Source organism: Sitophilus oryzae, unplaced genomic scaffold, assembly GCF_002938485.1.
Source record: "Sitophilus oryzae breed Bouriz unplaced genomic scaffold, Soryzae_2.0 scaffold_888_pilon_pilon, whole genome shotgun sequence".
Taxonomy (NCBI): domain Eukaryota; kingdom Metazoa; phylum Arthropoda; class Insecta; order Coleoptera; family Curculionidae; genus Sitophilus; species Sitophilus oryzae.
In genome coordinates this window covers 842,454-870,050 of record NW_022147514.1, presented here as the reverse complement: position 1 = coordinate 870,050, position 27,597 = coordinate 842,454, and the positions used below count along the sequence as shown (strand labels likewise).

The window sequence follows — 27,597 nt, the reverse complement described above, 5'->3', positions numbered from 1 at the left end:
TATAAAAAGTCAGAATATACTACTAAACGGTTTTTTAGAATTTACATTGCACAAACTAAAACTTAAAAAATAATATCACTGAAGTCACTGCATACACTTAACTAAGTTATTTTAGAAAGTGTTAAAAAAATCCGCCATTGTTTTGAATTACATCTTTTTAAAACTGAATTAGTACCTATTCTCACAAAAGGACCGGTTGACTTAATTAAACTTCTCTCGTGCCGCCACTTCGAGTGCGTATCTTAATTCATAAATAATATGTCTTTTGTAAACCTTATTGTTAATCATACCGCATAAACAAATTTAAAATGGATAGGTCAGGTGATCGAGCACCAACCTTGCAACTAGTCCACCCTCTTCCTATCCCTGAGTTTATATTATTAGAATATAAATAATTTTTAACATTTCTTTCATTATGTGGAGGGGGGGATCATAATGAAAGTCATGTTAGAAACTCTATTAATGCGCGAGTATCTACACGCTTTTCTTCATTCGATAAATTCATATTTACAATTTTTGTTTATTTTAATTTACAAAGTTTGAATGTGACAGCTTCACTTTTCTGAGAGCAACGGCAATTGAACTTGTTTCCATGGCTAACTAAGTGAAATTGTTTAAAAATGATAAGAATTGGTTATAAGTCAGTAATTGTTCGAAGAAAACATATTATAGCTTATATCGCTAAAAAGCTTAAAAAATGGCGCTTTTTATGAAGTCATGGCCAACTATAGTTTCATTTAAAAAAAACATATGTTTGTGCCATATGTCAAAAATGACAGGCTTTAGAAAAAAACGGAGGATACGATCTCATTAAGGATGTGATTATCTACAACTTTTATCTGAAAACTTTTTGTCTAAAATAGCTTATAATGGAATTAGGGACAATTTTTAAAATAGCCGAAATTTGTTTTTTTCAAAATATCTAGTAAGCTATGAACTTTTTCAAAAATCTGAGAGGCGCATATTTATGACCCCACAAAACTGCAATTCTTTCCCCATTTAACCGACTCTCTATCTCCAGTAGTTTCCGAGATACCCATAGAGAACATCGTAGGAAACTCACCCTGTAGAACCAAGCGGAAGAACTGCTTTTAATTAGAAATTATAGAGGAAAGCTTTTAATTATTTGAAGCAATACTAAGCTATATTTTTAACTTATTTCCCAATAAATACGTTTTGTCCGACCACTGGTGTATATCCGACTACCTGGCATATTCAGCCTACCTTTAGTTTAGTAACTAAATTGTGTACTCAGTAAATAATAAATATATCAAATAAAAGTATTTGTGTCATCGTACGTTGGCTTCAGATATAAGTAACATAAAGCCGCGTATAAATATGCCGAGGCAAGTACGAGACAAACCCGAAACGAGTATGAAACGAGGCTATAGCAAATTCTTTCCAAAAGGCGTACTAATATGCCGAGACGAGGACGAGACGAGTCAACCTCTAGCGGAATTCGTCATATTATAGCCTCGAGCAGAGTCCCTGCCCAGTCGAACGGCGTTGTCTCGCGGCTATCCATTTTCAGTGGAGCCTTTGGCGAACCCACAAAATTCTTCATAGGGCTATGCGATACCAAAGTTTACAGAATAAAATATAAGTTCCGTCACTTGTGCCGGCGGCAGGTATCAAAAGCCGCTTCACGCACGTGTTTCCCAGTGTATTACTGGTGTGTGGACTTTGGACCCAGCGGATCACGTTCGGCGTATTACTCTGATTTTGGCGTTATTACAGAGTGGTCTCGCATGCATATGGAATTATTTTTCAAGTGGTTATTTAATTTTCATTGCAAAGTGTTACTGATCACATTAGCCTTAGTTAATTATTTATTAGTTTATTATAAAAAAGCATAATTATTTTTATTATTTCTTAAAAATAATATTGAGTTTTTCGCCACTGAAAAAAAAATTATTTAAAATATCTAATTAGAATTATTCAAGAACACTTTATTTTTTTACACAAAAAATCATATACTGGGTGTGTCTCAAAAGTGACATATCCCTATAACTTTTTTATTTTTTCTGATAAAAAAACGAGATTTGGTGTGTTAGTATATGACCTAAATTAGGATTGATTAACGTTTTCAATTTCTTTCGGTCACTTCTGGTCTCACCGAAAGTGACTACAACTTTTGATTTTTAAACGGCAACGTCGGCATTTTTCTACTTTATTCGATAAAAAATGATACTCTGAATAGAATGACATATCATATGTCAACTTTTGGCATTCTAGCTTAAAAAAAATCTTTTAAAATTTCAATATTGAGTGTCATAGCTCTTTTAAAAACAAAACTTTAATCAAGGAGTCCTGGGAAAAATAGTTTTTTTGTACGAAATTTGATCGTCTAATGTTTTCCATGTCTTGTTTTGGCCGGTTAAAAGATGCCCAAATGGTATTTTTAACCATATCTTAATTTTTTTCAAATGGAAAGAGGGTGGCTCATTAGTATATTTGGAAAAAGTATTTTTTTACGAATAATTTCATGCCACTCTTGGTATTTCGAATCAAATTGTCGTTATAAACCGCGTGTTACACTTTCAAATAAATCATATGTGAAACTGTTAAAAGCTGACATATGATATGTCTTTCTACTCAGAGTATCATTTTCTATCGAATAACGTAAAAAAATACCGAGGATACCATTTAAACATCAAAAGTTGTTGACATTTAATAGTTTCAGCTTTGAATTTTATAGTGTACGTAATTCGTGTTGGAAAACCATATTACGCACTCATGGAATACTGTTGTGAACATACATTTAATATGGTTATATGTATATGTATATTCGACAAATTGTATAAAATATTATTTTTACCCTTATTCTACGGCTATGCCTAAAGAATTTAAGGTACGAAAAATACCATCAACATTATTATTCTTCTCAGAAAGATGGGTGATGCAAATAAACAGAACCATTACCTTAAGATGAAATTTGGAAGAAATAGTCATAAATAGTTGCATCACTTTTTTAGTTTTCCTTTGTAATTTGTTTACTTTCAGACGCGATGTCTGGTTTCTATTTACTTAAGAAATGGTCATGTTTGTCCCTTTGCAAACCTACCTGAAAATATTATTAAGAAATAGTAGGTACGCCCGTGGATTTTCGGAGAGGGCATTCTCATAAAAGCACGGTCACAGAAGGGACCGGGGACATTCATAAAAATTTTTCATAGACGTAATAATGCTAAATTTATATTTTGTATTAAAAGTTTAAAAATAAAAGTAATAACAACTTAGTAAGAATTTAATTATAAAAAAAAATAAAGAATAACATTCCCAACAAGTGGTGATACGAGTCAAATAGAGAACTACAACATTTGGTGGCAGCGACTACAAGATTGGTGACGACGGTGGTCCAATCCAGGATCACGACATTGGTGGCAGCGGTAAAAACTACCAAGGTTTCCTGAAGGTGCGCCAGACGCAGCAGAAAACCTACCAGTTTTTGGAAGAAGATAGAGGCAACGGGCAGTTCTTGAAGGTGCACCAAGAAGCAGCAAGAAGCCCGACACGAGACGTAGACATTGGGGACACTGAAGGAGCGCCAGACGCAGCAGCAAGTCTCCAGGGAAGCTTTTGTTTTCACCCAGATGATGACGGGGTAAGTCTTTCATTTGTTTACTGTATTGTGACGCTACTGTTTTTCTTCTGATTTTAGTTAGTTAGATTTAAGTTAAGACAATAATAATTCTGGCTGCAAATGAAAAAAAAAAAAAAAAAAATATTGCTTAAAATTCGTAAATATTTTTTTCTCTTCAAACTAAAAAATACATCTATAAAAATAAATAATAATTTTAAACTAAAGTAATAAATCATTAATAAAATATAATAATGGCAGGAGGTAAAGACGCAACTGATGTTCTGAATTTAATAAATTCATTTGATGGTCAGGGTGACGCAAATTCACTCCAATTTTTCTTAAAAATTGTGATTCAATATTAAAATTGTCAAAGTGGATCAAAAAGAATTACTAGTAGATTTAATTTTTGGTACTAAATTAAAAGGGAAGGCACAAGAGGTAACACAATATAAACAGTTTCAAAATTGGGAAGAACTAAAAGATTTCTTATTAGAGCACTTTACTGATAAAACACCACCATCGCATTTTCTAACACAAATAATGAATATAAAGCAACATTTTAGGGAAACTGTAAAAGAATATGGCGATAGATTACAAATTCTCTTTAATAAATATAAAGAAACGTGTCACTTAAATTATGCAAATAACGAAGCTACTGTTTTAATAGAAAATTTAAACTCCATTTTAGTCAATACTTTTAGAAAAGGACTCAACGATGAAAAAATTCAAATGCGTATTATTGCCGAAAATACTACATATTTAGATAAAGCTTTATCATTAGCAATTGAAATGGAACTTGAGAATAATGACAGGTTTAAAAACTCGCATTTTAAAAATATAGGTTTTGTAGAGCGTGGAAATAGACAATTAAATAATCATTCTTCTAATAATTCCTGTTTATTTTGTTTTAAAAATAATCATTTAACATCACAGTGTAGACAGCTTAGGCAATACGAACAAAATAGTAACTCATATAATAGAAATGTACCTAGCAATAATCAGACACGCCCACCGCAAAATTTTAATAGCAATAATAATTTTTCAAATAGACAAGACGTAAATACAGTACAATATAATCAAGGACGTTTCACTAATCGAAACTACAACAATCAAAATTTTAATCAGAACAACGACGTGCGTAATTATAATCGTAATTATGGTAACAATTATAACAGTAATAATCCTCGTTCAAATTACAATAATAGATATTCTCAGAATCCAAGAAATTTTAATAACTCACAAGTTCCTCAACGGCAGCAAAATGTTTCGATACCTCAACAATCTCAAAATTTTTCTAATTACAATAATGAATCCAGTACTACCAATTTTAATAGTTCAAATAATAGATCACCACAACAAATTCAAACTATAAATTCTCAGTCGTTAATCAATTCAGCAGATAATTATTTTTCAGAACCGAGCACATCTCAAAATTTTTCGGGAAACGAGAGCGAAGCCTTGGTCGCGAGCAGCCGATTAAGCGCTTCTTAAAATTAGATAATAGCTGTTCTATGAATTACACACTACCTGAGCATAAAAATAAAATTAAAATTGAGCAAAACTTAATTGACATACCGCATAAATCAGTATTATTTTCCGATAGTTACCAACAATTAGAGATAATTAAAATCCCTTCTTTAGATATAAAAGATAAAGAATTACATCTTTTATTAGATACAGGGGCAGATATATCTTTATTGAAAGAATGTATCTTATTACAAAATAATCTAAAATTAAATAAAACTTGCATTATAGAATTAAAAGGTATAAGTAAAGAACCTGTATTTACTAAAGGTGTTTGTAACATCCCAATTAAATTAAACAATAACAAAGCAATAACTCATCCTTTTCACATTGTGCCAGATAGTATACCGATTAAAAGTGATGGACTATTAGGACGCGATTTTTTGCAAAAGTATAAAGCCAAAATAAATTACGAAGACGGAGTCATTAATTTTGAAGACAATTTTTTTAAAATTTTGCCGTCAGAAGCAACTACAATAATTCCCGCGAGATGTCAAATTATTGTACCTGCTCTAGCTAATTTATCTTCGTCCGAAGGCATAGTAGTTTCAAAACAATTATCCGAACATTTATATCTAGGGTCAAGCCTAACAAAAGTCCAGAACTATAAATGTTTAGTTAGCATATTAAATATTTCTAATGAAGCTCAAACTATCCATACACCTAGAGTGAATGTCGAACCTATTTCTTTTAATGAGTACGAATTTATAGAAACATATAATTATGACATTATCGATCGTTTTGCTAAAATAAGAAAAGAAATTAATCTAGACCAATTAAATGAAGAAGAAACTAATTCAGTATTAGATATTTGTAGAGATTTTAACGATATTTTTTACTTAGAAGGCGATAAACTAACAAGCACCAACACAATAAAACACACTATACCGACAGAAAGTAATAAAGGTCCTATTAACGTAAAACCTTATAGATTGCCTTTCAAACATAAAGAAATAATTAATGAACAAACTGAGCAAATGTTAAAAGACGGGGTAATTTCCGCTTCGGACAGTCCTTGGAATAGTCCTTTACTAGTTGTTCCTAAGAAAAGCGACCCATTATCACCTAAATTTAGAGTATGCGTTGATTTTCGAAAGTTAAATGAAATTACCATTGGAAACGCATATCCTCTACCTAATATAGCAGAAATTTTAGACCAGTTAGGAAAATCTCATTATTTTACTACCTTAGATCTTACTAGTGGATTTCATCAGGTAGAAATGGACGAAAAAGATAAAAATAAAACCGCTTTTAGCACTAATACAGGACATTACGTTTATAACAGAATGCCTTTCGGTTTAAAAGGAGCTCCCGCCACATTTCAAAGACTCATGAACACAGTTTTAAGCGGTCTTAATGGTATGAAATGCTTTATTTATTTAGATGATATAGTAATTTATGCAAACAACTTAAATGAACATAACGATAGATTAATTGAAGTTTTTCAAAGATTTAGACAACATAATTTAAAACTTCAACCTTCGAAGTGTCAGTTTTTACGAAAAGAATGTTTATACTTAGGTCACATTATTACAGAAAACGGCATTAAACCAGATCCATCAAAAATTCAATGTGTAACAAACTTTCCGCAACCTAAAAATCCTAAAGATATAAAATCTTTTTTAGGGCTTGTAGGATATTATAGGAAATTTATCAAAAATTTCGCTAAAATTGCTAAACCTTTAACCGAATTATTAAAAAAAGATTCTGTTTTTAATTGGGGTATAAAATGCGAAAATTCTTTCCAAATTCTTAAAGATAGTATAACTTTTCCACCTGTTCTCCAATACCCAGATTTTACCAAAGAATTTATTATAACAACAGATGCGAGTAATTTCGCAGTAGGAGCAATTTTATCGCAGGGTAAGGTTAATCATGATCGTCCAATAGCGTTTGCTAGTAGAACTCTAAATAAAGCAGAACAAAATTATTCAACTTCAGAAAAAGAGCTAACTGCAATCGTCTGGGCAGTAAAACATTTCCGTCCATATATTTTTGGCACAAGATTTAAAATTGTTACAGATCACAAACCCCTACTCTATATATTTAATATCAAAGACCCTGGTTCTCGTTTGACGCGTTTTAGAATAAAACTTGAAGAATATGACTATGAAATAATTTATAAAGCTGGAAAGATTAATACAAATGCTGATGCATTGAGTAGAATAGTTAGCACAACAAATGTCAATTCTATTATTACCAATTATGATAATTTTAAAACACATCTCGAAAGCCATATAATTATTAATTCCAAAGTCAAAGAAAAAAACACAAATCTGTTTGAAACACCACAACTTATACCTATAGTTTTATTTTTGCCAAAATTATTCAACAAAAACGACTTTAAAATTCTAGAAAAAAATAAACAAATTAATACATTTTTAGAACATTACGATAACACAAATCCTTTAGACATGCCGTCAGTTTTTCAGTATCAACAAAATAATTGTAATATATTTCTATTAACAGACAACGAAAATACATTCAGTGATATTAATTATGAAAATATTTGGTCTTGCTTACTAACTTTACGAAATATTATATCCAACGAAAAAACCGAACTATCATTTATAAAATATCATTACAACTCATTAGTCAAATGGGAAATCGTTCTTCCTATGATAAGATATATTTTTAAAGACCTCTATTCAGAAATTACAATATTTAACAACAGTCTTATCAACCCCTCAGATGCTGAAAAAGTTGTATTATTAAATGAAAATCACAATTGTCCATTAGGAGGTCATCAAGGGTCATCCCGCACATATAAAAAATTATCTCAATTATATACATGGAAAGGTATGAAAAAAGACATAAAAGAGTTTATAAAAAAATGTGAACTTTGTCAAAAAAATAAACAGTCTCGAAAAACAAAAATGCCTATGGTAATTACGACCACGGCATCAAAACCGTTCGAAAAATGTTTTTTAGATATAGTTGGACCACTACCAGAAACCGAAAATGGTCACAAATACATATTAACCTTTCAGGATGATTTAACAAAATATATAATTAATATACCTATGAGAAATCAAGAAGCTGTAACTGTAGCGCATCATTTTGTAACGAATATTATATGCATTTACGGAATACCTGACATGCTAGTCACAGATCAGGGGTCAAATTTTTTAAGTGATATTTTTAAAAGTACTTGCAAGTTTTTAAAGATAAAAAAGATCCAAACAACAAGTTATCACCCAGAGTCAAACGGAGCACTAGAACGCTCTCATAAAGTTCTAGAAGAATATTTAAGACACTTCATTAAGACATCTCAAACAGACTGGGATAATTGGATTCCCTATGCAACATTTACATATAATACTACACCTCACACTGCTACACAATTTTCTCCATTTGAACTTTTATTCGGACATATTCCTACATTACCAACATCAGTTAAACAACCACCTAAAGTCAATTATACTTATGATGATTTCATAAACAATCTTAAACAAAAAATGCAACATTCTAATCAATTAGCTAAAGAAAACTTATTAAAATGTAAAAACATATCAAAAAATAATTACGATAAAAACAGTTATACCAGAATATTCGAAATTGGTGACAAAGTGTTACTTTACGACGAATCAGTTCGACGTGGCAGAAGTAAAAAACTTTCCGCCTTATGGATTGGTCCATATACCATTATAAAAAAAACAGATGTAAATTATACAATTCAAAAAGGAAAAAAATAAACAAACTATTCATGCAAATAGATTAAAATATTTTTTTATTATTAAAACTAAACATAATCAGTATATATAGATTATAAAAACTAGAATTAATAAATTTTAATTAGCTTATTATTAGTATATATATTTTGTTTTAGGGTTAATTTATTTATAATAATTACCAGTAACACTTGGTTATTTGCAGTTCCTCATCCAGAAACTCTTACGATATCATGTAATAATAAAAAAAATCACGTAGATGTAATACTAAAAAATTGCGGTAGTGTCACTATAGGTAAACAATGTAAAGCTTATAGCGCATCATCAATGCTAATCCCTCATGGAAATACAGTCCAGTCCAATATTTCAAGTGATTTTATTCCACCATTCGACATTAGTGATAATTGTTGCGAAAGGATAAAGGAAGAAAAAATAAACATTAGTGAAATATTTCTCAACGAACATTATAGGAAATTAACAAAGCACATCCCCGAACTTAATGTAGCGAGCCATAAGCTAGAAGATATTGAAAAGTTAGGTGATGAAATTCTAAAAAGGAAACTTGTAAACAATTATACATTTCCAGCATCTGTAATTGCCTATATCTTAGCTCTTCTTGCTATTATTTTTATTATTTATAAATTGTATACAAAATGTACTAACAAGACAGCCTGTTGCGGAATTATTCCAAACTTATGCATTAGAGTTAATCAGTCTGTGGAACCATCTTCTAGAAATAGTGATAGATATGTTGCTCATTATAATCGTAATATTAGCCAAAACTCTGAAAATGTAGGTAACTATGAAAACTCCGAAGAAGAGAATGTTAATTTACAGGCGCCCTCGCGCAGACCCATTGGGTATGTACCATCAAGGCGACCATTAAAAGAAAAATAATTTCCGCATTTGATACATTTTTAAATCTGCAATAGTTATAAAAAAAAATGTTAGTTAAGTTAGAATGTAAGTTAGTTATAATTAGTAGTTAAGACTTGTATAATACTTTTATATATGTACTTTTATTCATTTCCATCTGAGTTATACTAATTAATTATATAAACATTTGTTTTGAGATTTCATATCACTTTCACCTCATGAAATCTCTCATTAAGGGGGGAGGTGTTGTGAACATACATTTAATATGGTTATATGTATATGTATATTCGACAAATTGTATAAAATATTATTTTTACCCTTATTCTACGGCTATGCCTAAAGAATTTAAGGTACGAAAAATACCATCAACATTATTATTCTTCTCAGAAAGATGGGTGATGCAAATAAACAGAACCATTACCTTAAGATGAAATTTGGAAGAAATAGTCATAAAAGTTGCATCATTTTTAGTTTTCCTTTGTAATTCGTTTTTACTTTCAGACGCGATGTCTGGTTTCTATTTACTTAAGAAATGGTCATGTTTGTCCCTTTGCAAACCTACCTGAAAATATTATTAAGAAATAGTAGGTACGCCCGTGGATTTTCGGAGAGGGCATTCTCATAAAAGCACGGTCACAGAAGGACCGGGGACATTCATAAAAATTTTTCATAGACGTAATACTGCTAAATTTATATTTTGTATTAAAAGTTTAAAAATAAAAAGTAATAACAACTTAGTAAGAATTTAATTATAAAAAAAATAAAGAATAACATTCCCAACAAGTGGTGATACGAGTCAAATAGAGAACTACAACATTTGGTGGCAGCGACTACAAGATTGGTGACGACGGTGGTCCAATCCAGGATCACGACAATACTGCACTCGTGCGTAATATTATTTTTTCCAAAAGTGACCGAACTTATATTTTATTCTGTAAACTTTGGCGATACTGAGGCAGTATCGATATTTTGGTATCGGTTGTATTGAATATAAAGTATCGATACTTTAAAATATTGATAAATATATTAAAGTATTATTCGATACCATTCAATATTTTAAAAAAATAATTAATAAATTTAAGTATACTGTGTTTTTAATTGGATTAGGATCGAAAAAAATCAACAGAAGTCCTTTGTTTTAAATTTGTCGACGTTTCGCAAAATTTATTTGCATCTTCAGGACACTACAAAGTTAAGAGAGCAAAATACAATCAAAAAATTTTAAAAATTTAACAAACAACTTAAAACACATATCAGTGGAATTCCACACATACACAATTGGTAAAACTACCCTAATGTTAACAATTAAATAAAATATATGTATATGTTATAAATTTAAGATCGCTTGTAAATAAAAATAATAAGGGATAAGGCCAGAATATAATCAGGATAATTTCTTATTCGCATTTAACGAAAAAAATCGACGATGGTGGCACTGTTTTATACAAAAAACTACCAGGATCAGAACTAAATCAGTCATCAAACGATCTCAAATTACTGAAAGCACTTGGAAGAAAATGATAAAACACTTAACCTAGGGTTGGCAACTTTGAAAATAAAAAATAGGGGCGAGAGGATAAAAAAAGGCACAGGCGAAACATTTTTGAAACGTCGCTCAAATGTCGAGAATTTACCAAAAAGTTATATAAACGGTATGCGATAAATATTTAAAATACACGAAAATATTTATACTCAAAACTTATTAAAATAAAGCAAACCATTGTCAACAAAACTTTTTTCAAGACATAAACTAACAGTAAGTAAACATAAAATTACATAAAAGACACAGATTAACAATTCTTTAAAGCATTGTGGCGATAAACGAATATTTTTTAGATTTTGAAGTTGGTATGTAACAAAGTTTTCAATACGTGAAAGAAAAGAGGACAATCAGATCAAAAAGAGGACTGTTTCTGGAATAGAGGACGGTTGGGAACCCTATTTTAACCCCCTGTAGCTACGAACCAAAGCAGAATTGGATTGGTTGATATAAAAATAAATCTATTTTTACGTGAGGAACTTCCCCACGAGAGATGGAACATGTTTTTTGAAACACCCTGTATATGTTTGTTTAATTTCAAAATAGGTAAAAAAACAAGCTAGATAAATTAAAGGAATTTATGATACATTTAAATTATATTCGGACTGTTTACATAAAAAAAAACTGGAGAACGCCGACTACCAGATACCTGGAGATAACGGCACGGCAGCGGCGGCGGCGGAGCCTTCTGACAGTACCGTTTTTTTTAGTCTTTTATTATTTTATTCAATAATATATTTTTTATGTGGTTTGTATATCTATAAAAATTTTAAATAGAGTAACAGCGCTTTCAGATGGAGCGGACCGTACGCGCAGAGCGTCCGCACGGATGTTTTTTCAAGATAGCTCATCCGGACGGAGCATACGCGACCCAGGTGAAATTGTTCATATAAGCTCATGGTACTGGAAGTCGCGGACGGTCCGTTCCATTTGAAAGCACTGTAAGATAAAACCTAATTCGACTTTATTTAATTAAAAAATTAGAAATTTAAGTAATTAAGATTTATATTATTAATTTAAATCTACATTTAACTGCTAATATATATAACTAACCTGGAACATATACTGTAAATAATATATCTGCATTTCTTCATTTCTAAAGTTGTATATTTTTTCAAGGTATTAAATTCGCCATATTATTATTCTATTACTTACACTTTTCATCATTGCAGCACGCTTATTAATAATTTTTAAAATATTATAATGTATATAATTTTAAATCTAATTCCCAGTTTTTTAAACCTTCGCCGTAATGTGCTTTCTGAACAGGGTTTTTTTAAAGCTCGGAGAGTTTTTTTAATAATTTCTATGGCGGGAACTTTATTATTTTCATATTTACCATAAATTAAGTTTCTTAGTAGTCTGGAGAGTTCAAATTTCTGGATTTTTCTATATCGAATCGTTCCTTTCTTTGTCGATTCCCTTTATTTATGAGAGTACCGTAAGGAACTTCTGAGAGCATGGCCACCTTTTTCAACACACTCGATTTGCCTCTCTTATCTCCTATGTATCCTATATGTAAAGAAGCTTGTTTTACATCTTTAATTCCGTTCAGCAGAAATAGCGCATAATTTTTTTTTGAGCCGTTAATAACTCGTGAAAGCCGTTAATAACTCGACGAAAAGTTCATTACGTTTATTCATTTTTCATAAAATTTTCATGTTTTTATAAAAGAAATCACTAATAAATCTTTGTATATGAGATTTACCTACTTTGGCTAACTTACCTATACTATTTTAGAGAAGACAAAATTGCATCTTTCTAGTTAGGATGCATTATTAACATTATTACAAATAAAGGAAAGAATATTTATTTTTATATAAAAATGGGATGTGGAATCCGGAGCCCCTTGAGACTCGAGGCAATTGTTCCGCGGAGCCGCGGTGTATACGCCACTGGTTAAATAGACGCCCCAATCCTTTGATGGTCCGCCAAAGGCTCCGAAAAAACGGAGACAACGCCGTCCGGCTGGGTATAGGCTCGGCTCGAAGCTCAGACCCCGTCCCAATATGACGAGTCAACTTCAAATCCGCTTGAGGTTGACTCGTCTCAGGTGTCTCTCGCACTCGTCTCGACATATTTATACGCAGCTTAATGTTTCACGGAAAGGTGAAATACCGTATGATCGAAAGAAAAAAAACGGCGTCCGGTTGGCTGTAAATCGAAACAATCGATAACATTCCATAATTTTACGTATAAAATGAAAGCGACCTTTATTTCAAAGCTATCTTTGACACCTTTTTTGTATATTCTGCAGTTTTTAAATTTCAATCTAGAGTGCAATGATGGCTGTGTTCATAACACCAATTTAACTCGAATATAATATATTTTCATATATAATATATTTTGCACTTAAAAAAATAGTTTTTTAATTTTCAATCCGGAGTGACATGGCTGTAAAAATCACTCATTTTTAATCAAGGAGCCTTGGACATATAGATGTGATCGTCTGATAGTTTCCGTGACTTTTCCTGTTTCCTGGCCTGGTTAAAAGACGACCAAATCGTATTTTTAATCATAACTCAATTTTTTTCAAACGGAACGAGCATAGCTCATTAGCATATTTGAAAGAGGCGTTTTTTTAAGAATAATTTCGTACCACATAGACATATTATGTCATCTCTATTCAGAATACCATTTTCAACCAAACAAAATACAAAAAAATACCGATGGTACCATTTAAAAATCAAAAGTTATAGTCATTTCCGTTGAAACAGAATGTGACCGAAACTAATACGCCAATCTTGATATATGTCAGACTAAATATCATTTGTTTATCTGAAAAAATAAAAAAGTTATAGAGGTGAGCCGCTTTTGGAAGACACCCGGTATATCAATGTTTTTTCCTATTAAACAGTATGAATGGATTCCGCATAGACTTTTTAGCGATAACTCAATAATTAAAAATCATTTGTTAGAAACTTATTGGCGCACCCTGTATAAAATATTTATATGATAGCAAGCTTCTGCTGCGTGGCCCTCCCTATCAAATTTTTAACTTTTAAATTAATTTTCTAAAATGCCTGAGATTCGTTTTAATAATGAAATGAATTATCAACAAATATTCATGCAATATCAGTGGTGGCGTTCGAACTACATAATTGGATTTTACAATATTTGTATAATTCTAATCATTATTTTATAACAAATTTATACAGTGGATCAAGTAATTTAAAGTACTTCAAAAATACAGAGAATGACGCAGTTTTAAGTAATGAAGCAGTTCTGGTTAAGTAAATGATACGCCAGTGAGGCGTGGATAGTTTTATCTGGTTTTATGTTTGATAATTTCTGTTTCAATAAAAACTAAGGATAGAGTGTCTTATGTCAATAGTTCATTCTGTCGGATATATCGATATGAATGCTTGGGCGACCCGTTTTTGCTCTCTACAATTTTATTTATCCTTTCGTGTTTATTATTGAACATTTCAACAGTGGCGGTTCGTGAGTTGGGAAGTAGGGTGGGCTCAGCAGCCACAAGAAAAAAAAAACTTATCTACTCCTTTTAATACATAAACACTTACTTTCATGCTAGAAATGATGTCATTATTTGGTCGTGTAAAGTGTAACGTAAAGATATCATAAATAGCGATGGGAAAAACCGATTAATTTCAGTAATCGAGTACTCGAGTTTCAAGCCATTTCAATAATCGCTTATAGTAGCAAATCGCGTCGTCCATATTTAATCGGCCATTTTGAATTTTGCAAATCCGACGTCAGACTCGTGAGCAGTGACCTACATAATTCCAAATTCGCGTTCAGCGACCCAAAATCTCCCATATACAAACTTAAGTCCGTGCATTTTTTGAAATTCGTATCGGCCATATTGGATTCGCCATTTTGAATTCTGCCAATCCGACTTCAGATTCATGATCAGCGACCCAAAAAAAAGCCCTATACCGATTTTGGTTAAGATCCGTACGAGTAGTAGAGAGTAGAGAGTAAAGAGTAGTTTTTTGAGGTTAGAAAATTACTAAATTGATAGGTGTTTATCAGGCCCATTTATATGCCTGATATATTTTTTTAGGGACAATGGATTGGCTTATTTATGGAGATATCTAGATAAAAAAATAAAGGGTATTAAATTAATTCCAAATGACTATTATTTTTTGTGATATTCGAAATTTGGCAACACTGTAGTTCACAGGATTAGGAATTAATAGTATTCTTGACGTAACGACCTTAATTTATATAGGCAATTTTCTTGAAAGTACTTTTATGCAATATTATCCAAATTTACCGACTACTGACTTGCCTTGGCTATTTTAAAAAAATAACTGTTTATTAATAATTAGTTATCAAAATTAATTAGCATATTTAATTTGTTAAAAAAAATATATTTCAAGGTGAGTATTTTGAACTGTTGTGTTGCTTGTTGCAAAAACAGAACAATGGTATATGTTGTATTATTATTTTGTACAAATAATAATATATGGCGAGCTACTTATCTTTTAAATACCGAAACAATTGCTAACCGGTTATAAATTAAAACTAAATTTAAGAGATTAGGGATTAGGGAGATTTTGGTACCGCTTATAACGTCACGCACTATTTAAGCATACGTTATTTTAATATTAAGATATGCGAATGTAGTGATGTAAAATTTCCAGAAATATATTTTCGGAAATATTTCCTGAAACATTGGAAATATATGGAAATATTGGAAATATATGAAATATTTTAAAAAATAAGAAAAACTGAAATATTTATTTATAAAAATCATAACAAAACATCGCAAAACACAAAATGCTTATACATAAACACAAATAAAGAGTTATTCTTCAGATTAAAAAATAAATTAAGGTTAAATTTGTACAAAGAAAAATATTTTTGACACACTAATCGAGCAAGATTATTCTTCAAATTAAAAAAATAAATTAAGGTTAAATTTGTACAAAAAAAATATTTTTGACACACTAGTCGAGCAAGAGGCATATCTTTATCGCTGTCATCAGCATCACACTCAATAACATCTTCTTGCCAGTCTACTTTTTGCCGTTTCCTATTTTCTTCAGCAAGTTTTCATTGTGGGATACATAGAGTAGCTTAGCGGTTCTATCATTAGTAAGCCCTGTTTCTCTTTTTTGAATGAATATGACTATAAACGCTAAAATTGCGTTCCGTGGCAGCCGAAGATGCTGGCATCATCATCATTCGTGAAGCTACTTGTGATAATGAAGATGAAGAACACAGTCCTTTCCACCAGGAGACTGGGCTGGGTTATCAAAACTACTTTTCTATATGAAGTTATTTCCAAATAACTTGCCACTTCTACAACGATAATCTGCTATTTCATCTATTATTCCTTGCTCCTTTATATTGAGTTTATTTTTTGATATATTAAATATGCATTCTTATTGGCAGAAAGAATTTGGGTTTCATCAAGTTCAGAACCTTGTGATTTTAGATTTAATAATTCTGCAGCATAATGAATGGGTTTAATAGCAAGTTTTTCTCTTTTGTCAACAAACTCCAACAATTCGGATTTTTCTTTGTCGTCAAGTGAGGACAATGCAAAATTATTCTGAATTGCCCTTCTAATATCACAAAATGCTTTTACAGCGAAATGAATAGTGCTATAATCTCCTTCTACAATTTTTAAACATTTGCCAATAGGTTCAAAAATGTTAATTACGTTGAAAATTTGGGCCCAAAATACTTCGTCATCTAATATCCACTGCTTAACATTTTTATCAATCATTTGTGTTGCTTCTTGACTAATTGCAACTACTTGTAAACTGAGCCTAGTATTGTATACACTTTTTAAATTGGTCAAAATTAAAGACCAGAGAGTTTTTACTACGCTACGACTTACGAGCTCGGGATTTCCCCGTAGAAATGCGAGGTTGCAAATAAGTTGGTGAATCCTCAAACTCGATATATTCACCATATTATATGTTTGTAAAACTGTTCTATAGTAAGTTTAATGTTTATAGGGTTACAAAATATGAAAGATATATTAATAAACATCGGGTTTGAATCGTTAATGACAAGATTAAAGTATTTTTAAAAATATTTCCAATATTCCCAATATTTCCGAGACACGTTTGGAAATTTTAAATATTTCCATTTGCATGGAAATCCATCCGTTGGAAATATTTCCATTTACAACACTATGCACATGTCCATTTTTGACTTTGGGTACGCTAAGGGCGGGTTTTATATATATATAGATACAAGAGACCTCTTGAGTATCATGCGTCGCAAATAGGGCACTGACGTCAGATTCAGGGTTGGTTGATTGCGCATACTCTTCATTTGTGAACGCTCCGGATACAACGATTTCGACTGCCCCAAAGTCATATTGAAGAAGTTTTTGAGAGAGGAATCGAGCGGAGTCGGCTTTGTTTTCCCCCAGTGCTAGAAAATTCTTCCAATCTTTTAGAAGTGGAACGGCTAAACTTGTGATGTCTCTTCTTACTGGAGCGGCTCCCTGGTCCTTCTGCAGCGGGTCCCACTTTTAATTGAACTCGGGCGATATCGGTCGAAAAGGATGTCGACTCTGGCATACGGTCTCCCAAGATAAACAAACTATCCTTTTGATAAAAGTTACAGCGAGGTCTCCAAAAGTAGTGGCGTTTTCTGGTTTTCCAAAGCAAAATGGCATTAGTTTTGGTTCCCCCAGATAGACGGCGCTGCCTGTAACGATCTTCACTTTTGAATTGAATAAAAAGAATTTTTTTAAGAGAACGCACCCAACCACTAAATAATCTCCATATTTTACATTTTAAATCAAAAATACTTTTATACTAAGAATCTACTGAGTTTTGGCGGCCATTTTGGGCGCCATTTTTAAACCCATGCTCTGCAAACTTAAGATGAGTAAATTCTAAGCTTTGGAAGCTGTTCCGCATACAAAATAAACCCTAAGCATACGTTTAAAACACTATTTTAAGTCGACGAACAATGGAGATATACGAAAAAATAGTTTTTGGCCGCCATCTTGGATTCTGGACTTCTGGTCCAAATTTCGCTTTGGCGAACGTTTTTTAGAAACGTTGTTTTCCGAATTGTTACATGAAATGCTTCTTGCACTTTAGAGAGAAGGAATTTTTAAAAATATTCCTGCTCTATAACCTCCGATACATAATGAATTTATAGTATAAGCTGTGCATATTGTTATCTGTTTTATTTTTATTTTTTTTAACATTATGTTGGATAATTTATTTGTTTTTTTTTTGAATATTGTTTATTATTATTGTTTTAAGTATATTGAATATACCGGGTGAGTTTTCTACGATGTTCTCTATGGGTATTTCGGAAACTACTGCAGTTTTGTGGGGTCATAAATATGCGCTTTTCAGATTTTTGAAAACGCTCATGGCTTACTAGATATTTCGAAAAAAACAAATTTCGGATATTTTAAAAATTATCTGTAATTCCGTTATAATCTATTTTAGACAAAATGTTTTCAGGTAAAAGTTGTAGATAATCACATCCTTAATGAGATTTTGTCCTCCATTATTCTAAAGCCTGCATGTGATTTTTGACGTATGACACAAACATACCTATGTTTTTTTAATGGAAACCATAATTGGCCATGACTTCATAACAAGCGCCATTTTTTAAGCTTTTCAGCGATATAAGCTATATGTTTTTTTTTTTAACTACTGAGTTAGAGCTAAATATTCTGTGGTTATAGCCAATTCGTATCATCTTTAAACAATTTCACTTAGTTAGCCATGGAAACAAGTTCAATTGGCGTTGCTCTCAGAAATGTCAAATTGTCACATCCAAACTTTGTAAATTAAAACAAAACAAAAATTGTAAATATGAATTTTTCAAAAAACCCAACGAAACCAAGAAAAAATGTTAAAAATTATTTATATCATAATTATGCAAACTCAGGGATAGGAAGAGGTGACCTATCCATTTTAGATTTTTTTATGCGGGATGGTTAACAAGGTTTACAAAAGAACTTATGAATTAAGAGAGGCACTCGAGGAGGCGGTACGAGATAAGTTTAATAAAGTCTACCGGTCGTTCTGTGAAAAAAGCTAGTAGGTAATTAATTCAGTTTTAAAAAGATGCATTTATGTACGCAAAACAATGGCGGCTTTTTTGAACATTTTCTAAAATAACTTAAGGTGTATGTAGTGATAATTATTTTTAAGTTTTAATTTATGTAATGGGAAATTGTAACGAACCGTTTAATAAAATATTCTGTCTTTTTATAATGTATAAATCATAACAGAATAAGAATACCATACCAACTAAGTGAAATTAGCCAAGAAAGATATTAATTGGCTATAACTCAGTAATTTTTCGAAAAAAAAACAGATTATAGCTTATATCACTGAAAAATTTAAAAAATGGTGCTTTTTATGAAGCCGTGGCCAACTATGGTTTCCATTTAAAACAGCATATGTTTGTGTCATATGTTAAAAATGACAGGCCTTAGAAAAAACGGAGAACACAATCTCATTAAGTATGTGATTATTTACAACTTTTATCTGAAAACTTTTTGTCTAAAATAGGTTATAATGCAATTAGGGACAATTTTTAAAATAACCGGAATTTGTTTTTTGTATCTAGTAAGCCATGAACTTTTCAAAAATCTGAAAGGCGCATATTTATGACCCCACAAAACTGCAATTCTTTCCCCATTTAACCGACTCTCTGTCTCCAGTAGTTTTTCGAGATACCCATAGAGAACATCGTAGAAAATTCACCCTGTATATTTATAGGAAAATGTAATTTATGTTTGGGTTAAGTGGTAGAATAGCTTACAGCTAAACTTCGCTCACAAATTGTAACTATCTTTTTTATCGTACAATAAAGACGATTTATCATTATTATATGTCACTAGGGAAATACCTAATTTTAACATATCGGGTTCTGCCTTAATACTACAGATTTAATACTTAAAGCGCTAATGTTCATCTTCATATATAAAAATGTACAAATAAGTGTAATAATCGTGTAAAAAAAGTGTACAAATAAAAGTGTACAATCCAAATCACTACATTCCGAAAATGAACTTTTAACACAGTTATTCTATTTATAAAATGCAACAAAATTTCCTTTCATAATTTTATTACTTATTACATAAATATTCAACTTTTTCCGACACACCTATGCTGTAAAAAGAATAATTATTGGAATATTTTATTTATAATTTTGCCCATAGCATATACAAATCGATTCTTATATTAGTTTAACATCTGATAAGCTAGATATTTACTTACCGTTATCTTAATCTTGCGCAAAAATAATTAAACATATTGAAGTACGTTTTTATTATTCCAGATAAAACATACATAAGTACTAAATATAGACTATTTTTCAAAATAATAAATAATATAAATATTGTAAATAGTAACCAAACGAACTAATTTGACCAATACAAGAATTAAAAATAAATAAAAATGTTGTTAATAAGTGAAATAAATAAGTGATATCAGATTGACTGGATATAATTTGCATGATGCATAACCAATATTTGTACGTATAATAATAAATAATATTTATATAACCACAACATCCATATATACAAAAATATCACAAAAAATTTTCAAACGATGCAGCAATGCAAATACACCATACATAGACCGTATTCAGAGAGCAATTCTCAATACGGTCTATGTATGGTGTATCTATAACATTGCTGAATCGTTTGAAAAAATGTTGTGAATGGATGTTGTGTTTTTTTTTTAATTTACGTGTGTTATGTGTCAAATAAAAAAGGGATATCCACCACTCCCCTCTATATACCGTATAATGAAAATGACAAAGAAAGTCCAGATTTAAATTCTCCTGAAGATGCAAATAAATTTTGCGAAACGTACACCACTTTAAATCATAGGACTTTGAGGTTTTTTTCAAACGACAAAACAATTATGTTTAATATTACGGGCAAACTTTATTATAATCGTAATAAAAGTCTATTATGATTATGTGTGTTTATTAATTTTTTATGTCTGCAATCAGTCCTCTATCCATGAGCCCAGTACCAGCTTGTGCAGATCCTTAATAAGACGAGAGCATAGTTCCTCAGGTTCTGGCCTTGCTTTCCCAACTAGACAGCGTTGCTTGCGATCCATAGCCTCGTAGTGATATTATGTGCGCTCTGCTGTTTCAGAGTCTGCAGAAAAGACATTCATGCAATTCGGTCTACCCAACAAAGTTATTACTGTGTGTAAAAGGCTCCATAACAACAACAAGTCAAGAGTGTCACATCATAAATCACTGAGCGATCCCTTCATCACAAATATAGGAGTTATGCAAGGATGTGTCTTAGCGCCTCTCCTATTCAACATATTCATGGTAGCGCTCTCCATTATAGTGGACAGCAAACTGCAGGAGAGAGGTTTGGGCATTGAATACAACACGTACAAAATTCATCACAGAACTTCAATACGCTGATGATTGCATTCTAGTTGCAAAAACGTTACAGCAATTACAAGAAATGTTGAGCACTTATACCTGGGCATACGGGGCTTTGGGTCTTAAGCTAAACATCGACAAAATTAAAATCATGTGCAGTCCCCCAGAAGATCACAACAATGCTTTAAAATCGGAGAAGAACTATTGGAATATGAAGCGGAATTCAATTACCTCGGCAGTTCGATTTCGTAAAAGGCCAATATCGACTATGAAATTCAGCACAGGATTAGCAGCGCCTCAAGAGCGTTCTGGAAATTAAAAGACAGGGTTTTCTACAACCATGACTTGAGCACAAAAACGAAACTTGCAGCGTACCGAGCAATAATAATCCCCACTGGGTGCCGTACCGCCGACACATAAACGCGTTAAACAAGTTGCAACAGAGACACCTTAGACAACTCTTAAGAATCAAATGGTTCTATCATGTCTCAAACGTAACGGTCCTTGAGAAAGCTAACTGCAAGAGTATTGGAGTCATGGTTACAAAATCCCGCTTAAGATGGACTGGTCACGTATGCAGAATGCAAGAAAACCGCATACCAAAATCATTGTTTTACGGTGAGCTTGTAGAGGGTAAGAGGAGGCCAGGTGGACAACTCAAAAGGTACAAGGACATTTTCCACGAAAACTTAAAGGGGATTAACATGCAGAATGAGTGGGAAGAAGCAGCTCACAATAGAACTCAATGGAGAAGAATTGTAAACTCAGTTAACAGCGACAACCAAAAAGTAAAAAGGCAACAAAGCAATGAGATTTTTGAATGTCCGGATTGCGGTAGACCTGGTAGACAGATAACATCACGGATCGGGCTTTTCAGTCATAGAAAAGCTCATGAAAGAAAACGCCTTGCGTGACCATCTTCTGATGCGTGTCAAATACTCGTCAGCCAGTAATGGCAGTATGTATGTATGTATATATAGTGTGACCAACGGATCTGTAGCTACGGGGTATCGGCAGGGGAATGCAGTTGTAAACAAAACACGCCCAACTTCATTCATAAAATAGGCATGGGCGTCCGGTGTTATATGAAAATGATAAGTATCATAAATATAATACTCAGATTAATAATTTTTTTCAAAAAACTTTATGCTGTTTGAATCGTTACTGATGAGTTAGCAGATAAACACTAAAATCTTTTATTAAAGCACCCTTAAATATTTTGAATCATTTTATTATTGTGTTGTTAATATAATAGAAGAAATAATTACAGTTGGGGGTTGGAACCTTTGGTGTTACACAGCAAAATAAAACACTTAATCAGTACAATACACCAAAACACTTTTAATTTTACACTGGACGCATGTTTCGCTAACCATGTCTGCCATCAGCAGATGATCAAGACTGAGTCTTGAGGTATATTTATTTATATATCTGTACTAACTATATTTTTTTCTATAATACATAATTTTAGATATAACTATTTCCAGCAAAAAAATATTGAAAATAGTTAACTTTGGAAGCGCAAATAAAACATAATTTTACTCACCAGTAGATCCAATATTGCCTATTACACCAGATATGGTATCGCTCCGCCAGCAGTTTTTAAAGGTTAGGTCATTGTCTACCCATATGTTTCATCCAAATAGATAACACTTGGCTATATTTTCGAATTTCGCGTATATATTTTTATCTCTCTCTGCAATGTAATGGGCCGCTCCATTAATATTTATCTGTTATTTCGACATTTACGCCAAAAAAATTCATTTGATTTTAATAACCCCCTAAGCGTTTCCCTGCAAAAGGAAAATTCGATTCTTCCTGCAATTTTTGCAAAAGCTTTCTAATTGTGGGGACGAGTTTGAATTCGAGATAAAATCTATCAAATTCCTGACCACTTCGAAAAAGTCGTCGAGCTTTTCGACAGCAGTCTCACGTGGTCGTTTCTTTCCAGAGCTGGATATAATTTTATCGGGGTTAGTTTTCAGCCTTTTTTTTATCTTCTGTGTGAATTTTTTTATAGCCGATACGCTAACTCCGGTATAAAAAAATATCCGCTCAAGTTTACGTTTAAGCGGCAACTTAAGCGAACTCTCTGTAGCTTCTTCATCGCAAACCCTATTATGAACACAAGGAAATAAATCAAATGAGATTTCATCCACGTTATTATTAACTTACCTATATAAATTAGCTATTATTTCTCTTGTCTGACTATGTAGCGTCTTACCCTTAACAAATTTATTCATTTTAAAACACAAATATACGATCAAACTTGATATTAATAATTAAAAACTACGAACGAAAAACATTATAACAAGATAACAAAACAATAAAACACAACTTAACTATCAAATATACGAAAAATATAGGAATAAAGTTTAGGATAACCGGTATAAAATAATGAAATAAAGTAATAATGATCAAAAAAATGACACCGCCACTGGATATTTCAATAGTATTCAATATTCCTACTCTTTTCAGAAGAGACCGTGAAGTTGGGGATAAAGCAAGCGAATAGAAAAGGCGTAAAAGCCATGGCAACCGCGTGGTAACAAATCCTGTGACGTACTCTCGCCAATCATGTTCAATGAATAGGCGGCCATGCGCGGCGATGCCGGTTTGCCAATGATATCGTTGAAAAATCTTCATCTTCCATAATAAGCAGATTATACAGAATGAAAGAAATAAGTTATTAAATAAAACATATCGAACAATATGAACTACGTTAAAATTCCTTAATAATATACGTCAGAATATATGCTAAACACATTATATATAATAAAAATATATTAAATTTATAGTTCATGTCTGGCAATTTTGCAATTTTATAGATAAACGTGGCAATATCGATTTTTTTTTCTCGCGTTCCTTCCGTAGCTTCAGATCCGCTGGTCAAACAGTATGTATCTATACTAATATATAAAATCCTTAAGTGACTGACATACTGATTAATCACGATCCTGCTCAAACCACTCAACGTAAGAAGCTCAATTTTGGCATACAGGTTGATTCTAGGGTGTAGAGGTCCGATAAGAAAGGATTTTTCTAAATTCCAGTTCCAAGAGGGTGAAACCACCCCTCAAATATTACAGTATTTTTGTTATTTAAAAAACGGTTAGTCTTTTGGGAAAACGCTTGGACAAGCATAATTTATTTGTTTTTTTTACATAATTTGATTTTTTTTAAAAAATCATACAGGGTGTTCCAAAAAGTTGGGTAATTTCTAAAAAACTACGATTCTGCTTAAACTGCTTGACGTAAAAAGCTTATTTTTGGCAAACGGATTTTTCGAAAGTCAAATTCCAACGAGATGAAACTACCCCTCAAATATTACCAAGTTATATAATAATATCGCCATATTGTTTTTTCTCATAAAAATGTAAGAAAATTTTATGCAGTTTGTATGTTAATGAAAATTCCTGCTTTGCTTTATCATCACCATTACAAATGATTAATTCGACGCGAACGAAGTCGCTGGTACACGCTAGTGTATGTATATATGTATATATGTATGATACAGGATGAGCGTGTTCAGGAGACGCTTAACAGCTATCCTGTCAAGGGACTATTCCTTACTTAATTCCTGCTGAGAGAATCAGAATTAGGCATTTGGATGAAGGCCTTACTATCCTTGTGCTTCTGTCTGTTTCTCCCTGATCCATTATTTTAATACACTACGGGCAATACATTTGCTAAAATTCTAGATTAGTGTATCTATGACTATAAGTGAATAGGTTTTTTTCCAACTTTCAAATTTATAAATAATTTGGTGTGAGAAACAATTAGTCCCGCACATTATTCAACACGCCATCAAGATAATCAACTTGCGTACGTGTTTGCATGTTCCGGGCAAACTTCAGCATAAGCGTTTACGTACATTTGTTAATAAAATACAGGTTTTATTGTTGTTTTTAATTGTTTTGTTTCGCGACGTTTTTTTTAAGCTTTATTAAGCACCGTCTACACATAACGTCTTACCTGTCAGTTTTACTTGTTCAGTCAAAGCGTATCAAGTATATATGTCTTTTTGCGGACGACACTAGCTTCACTTGGAGCAACAAGTTACTAATAAGTTACTTAATAAGGGGTCCAAAGCCTACTAGTTAAAAGTGGCGAACTTTTAAAAATTCTGTATTTCGAAGGAAATTATAACAAAATATCAAGTGTGCTATATTTTTGGAAAGGTAATTTTAAATTATGTTCAGTTAATTAAAAATATAGAGTGTGTCCCAAATAAAAAATCAATTTTTCTGTTGATAACTCTTAAATTATTAATTTTAAAAAAATTATACTTATACCATTAAATTCTACGTAAAAAGGTGCTGTGGAAATGTTTTCATAGAAATACAAAATTTTCTATAGCAAAAAAGTTCCAGCGATTTGTTAAAAATGCTCATTTTTGAAAAACACCCCGTAACTCCGAAACAGTAACAGATATTGATGTGCGGTTTTCACCATCATATTTTTGATGAAAATTGAGCTCCAGACACCGATATTAGTTTTCGTCTAGCTCCTATAGAAAAGGGTGTTTCCATTTAAAAGCGTCGAATTTGACCCACCCTGTACAATCACCTGCCATTTGAAATCAAATCCATGACATAATTTTCTTCATTTCGCAAAGCATCGAAATCTTATTTACTAGACAAGGCTTTCTACGCCGTAAATGACTTATATTTTGATAATCGAATTTGACCTTGTAAACACTGGTCTAATGTTTGCTATTACTATATTTATATTTAGTATAAACTTACTAAATATTTGAATCTTATTTTTATTTTTTTATTCTTTGATATTGTAAACATTTATAAATGTTTATTTTAAACAATAAGACTGACAATGTAATTTGTATACTTGTTTTGTATTCTCTTATGTTTGTGTACTTTACCTTTGTCTACAAATTGTAAAAAAATTTCACAAAAAAAGGCATTTATTTATACAGAGAAGACCAGGCTACTAGTAACATAGCAAGTTGCCGGACGAATTTACGTGCGTTCGTACTCGAGATTCACTGCAGGCTAGTCGGCTAGTCAGGCAGTACGCAGTTGCAGTTGTGCTTGGACGGGTCGGTCGTGACAGACTAGGAATACGACGCGAGGAGTGCCGAGTATTTATTATTTTCATTTTAGGTGTTTACCTTCGCTTAAGGTAACATTTAAAATAAAAATACTTATTATTTGAGTGTGTTTACAAGCCAAAACTAAAAATAAATAAATTCTCTAAACTCAAAAAAAACTAAAATATTACTCTAAATAAAAAAAAGTTATAACAAGTGTTCAAAAAGACACACACCGTCACACCTTCTTGTGCTAGACAGAAGTCTAGGCGGTCGTAAAATCCCCGTCTGACATTGGCTAACATATTAGGGCTAATAGTTTGGAAAGCCTCTCGTATTTTTTACTTAAAGCTCATCCAGATTATTAGCCCTATTATGACCATAAACTTTGGATTTTACATAACCCCACAAAAAGAAATCATTGGGAGAAAGATCTGGTTGGTGATCTAGCGGGCCACAAAATAGTTCCATATCCACTAATTAAACGGTTGGGAAAAGTATTGTTCAAATATTCTCGAACAATACGGGCATTGTGGGCAGGGCAACCATCTTGTTGAAACCAGACATTGTGGAATCTTTCTCCCAATAACTCACGAATTCTAGGGAAAATCTGCTGCTGTAACAAGTCCAAATACTTTGCAACAGTTAAATTACCCTCTATAAAAAATGGACCAATCATATGCTCCCCTATAAAACCACCCCAAACATTTAGCTTTTGAGGATATTGCGTGCGTACCTCAAAATATCTGTGCAAATTTTCCCGAGACCAATATCGTACTTGTGTAGGGTTATGACGACTCAATAAAGGAAAACTTGATACGTCGGTGAAAACTATACGCCGAATAAAGTTTTCATCTAAATTGGCCTTTTCCATTACAGATTCACAAAACGCCATACGCCGAAAATGGAAAATTTCTTGAGTTTTGCGCGCTTTATACGATCGGTATCCATTCTTTTTAAGGACTCTTTTAACCGTGTTAGATGAAGAATCTGTTATCTCAGCAATTTGATTACTTGAAAACGTGTG

General features: G+C 32.0%; 1 protein-coding gene across 1 annotated transcript in view; it reads left to right on the top strand.

Moving 5' to 3' along the window:
- Positions 1–27,597, top strand: part of LOC115890608 (putative oxidoreductase GLYR1 homolog) — a 126,374-nt gene that overhangs the window by 70,161 nt on the left and 28,616 nt on the right. The gene's annotated exons all lie outside the window — the stretch shown is intronic.